At 41.5% G+C, this 2570-nt stretch overlaps 1 non-coding gene across 1 annotated transcript; it reads left to right on the forward strand.

Moving 5' to 3' along the window:
* On the forward strand, positions 1-72 carry TRNAC-ACA. Its single transcript has one exon. It is a non-coding gene; the product is annotated as a tRNA-Cys (tRNA).
* Positions 73-2570: the final 2498 nt, after the last annotated feature.

The raw sequence follows: 2570 nt of genomic DNA on the forward strand, positions 1-2570 counted from the left end.
TCCCTGGTGGCTCAGACGGTAAAGTGTCTGCCTACAATGCAGGAGACCCGGGTTCGATTCCTGGGTGGGGAAGATCCCCTGGAGAAGGCAATGGCACCCCACTCCAGTACTCTCGCCTGGAAAATCCCATAGACGGAGGAGCCTGGTGGGCTACAGTCCATGGGGTTGCAAAGAATCGGACACGACTGAGCGACTTCTCCTTAGGACAGGGCTACTTTTCACTTCACTCTACACTTATTTTTTCAGTTTTCATTTGTGTGATAAGCTTTGACTTTGTTTTTATGAAAACTTTTGATCTTTCCCTTTAAGATTCTTAAATATAGGGGCCTTTCCTTTCCAGGTGTATTTGTGTATCCCCAACACATATATGCCCTTGGTAAGGGCAGATAGAAAGATAATGATACTCTAATACACATAGTTGAGCAAATTTTTGAAATCTTGGTCAGGTCACTTCCTCACTGACGACACTATATTTCTTTTCTCACTTTCAGGGCCAGGCTATATAATCTTTTAAAGAATTTAAGTATAGTTGATATACAATGTTGTGTTAGTTTCTGGTGTATAGCAAAGTGATTCAGTTTTATATATAATTGAATATATATATAACTTTTCATATATATAGAGAGAGTAGAATTTCTTCTACTATGCAATAGGACCTTATTGTTTATCTACTTTAAATATACTAGTGTGTATCTATGAATCCAAGTTCCTAATTTATCCCTCCCCCAAGTTATAAAATTTGATGGTTCTATGATTTGATAAGAATTATTCTCAAGGTTCACAGAGGTGCTAATCACCTCTACTCAGTTTTTTGTTTTAAAAACAAATTGCCATGTCTTTGTTAAATTGAAAAATACTATATAGTCAATCATTTAGGTTACTAATTTACAAAATACAAAAGCAGAGGGAAGTAAAATTCTCACCTGCCATGGTACTCTACTTTTTATTAAAATCTGTGTTATAAGCTTGATCACAGGCTGAGGCAGTAAAACCAAACGGTTCCAAAGTACTGTGGTTTAAAGATAATGGAGGTGTATTCATCTCACACTAAATCCAGAGAGCACATTATATGCAGAGAGCACTCCAGGCTGAGAGCCATAGGTAGCTCTGTTCAAGGTGCTCACTCAGAGACTCGGGTTCTCTGCACCCTGTTGCTTTGATCAGAACAGGTCTTCGTCCGCGAGTGGAAGCTGAGTCATGGGTGAGAGGCATATGCCTTGCAGGAAGTGAGAAAGGGACCTACAAATCCACTGTCCTGTGGCTCAGATGTTGAAACAGCACCAGTCACCGCTACACACACTTCACTGGCAAGAATTGAGTCATGTGACCTCATTGAGCTAAAAGAGCAGCTGGGAAATGTAGTCTTTAAAGTCTCTGGAGCCCATCCACAAGTCTGTTGTATAGAGAAGGGAGACTGGAGTTAGGGGGACAATCAGCTGTCTCTGTCACACCCTCTTAACTACTAATTCTAGACTTTGGTAAATTTCTACTATGGGATATTTTTAAATATGCAAAAATAGAATCAAATAACTATTTTGGAAGAAATAATAATACCAAGGGTAAAATGTAGGCCTACAGGAGGTGTGTTGTTGTTCAGTCGCTAAGTCGTGTCTGACTCTTCATGACCCCATGGACTACAGCAAACCAGGCTCCTCTGTCCTCCACTATCTCCCAGAATTTGCTCAAACTCATGTCCACTGAGTCAGCGATGCCATCCAACCATCTCATCCTCTGCCGCCTCCTTCTCCTTTTGCCTTTGATCTTTCCCAGGGTTGCATATCGTATACTGGAGGTATATAAACAGACAATCTTATATACTCTCAAGGGTATGTGTATTCTGTATCTGCTGTCGGATATCTGGCAATTACTCCAACACAGTTTCCTTAATAGTGGAAGTAAAAGTCAGTTATTAAACAGCTTTGCTGTTTGGTTGTCAAACACGCACATAGTTTGTAAAGAAAAATTCTGTATTTCAGATTAGGGCTGTATCTTTCAACAGCACATGAATCCAGATGAGTACGGGGATTTGGAAGTGGCTCCTTGACGCTCCTCTATTTGTCTTCACAGTCACTTTGTGTATTTGTGACCTCTTACCTAGGCTGACAGGGGCTTTCCTCATGGCTCAGCAGTGAAGAATCCACTCGACAATGCTGGAGATGTGGGTTCGATCCCTGGGTCAGAAAGATTCTCTGGAGAAGGAAACAGCAGCCCACTCTAGGACTTGCCTGAACGGAGAGAATCTCATGAATGGAGAGAATCTCCCGAACAGAGAGGAGCCTGGTGGGCTACAGTCCATGAGGTTGCAAACAATCAGACATGACTGAGCAACTAAAGAACCCAAGCCCAAGTAATCCTTAGAGAAAATATGACTCCTTCTATACTCTCTCAATCAGTAAGTAGTTATTTTTCCCCTTTTGACACCCTTTCCCAGAATCTGGTTCCTTTAGCAAAGCAGAATGCCAAGTATTTGGGTTCATTTCAGATCCACTCTGGATGAGGTGATGCTGAGTGAAGAATTGCAGATGGAGTGCATGTCAAAACTCAATCCACTCAAACTGCCACTCTGACGT

This window comes from Bison bison, unplaced genomic scaffold, assembly GCF_000754665.1.
Source record: "Bison bison bison isolate TAMUID 2011002044 unplaced genomic scaffold, Bison_UMD1.0 scf7180017864134, whole genome shotgun sequence".
NCBI classification, from domain to species: Eukaryota; Metazoa; Chordata; class Mammalia; order Artiodactyla; family Bovidae; genus Bison; species Bison bison.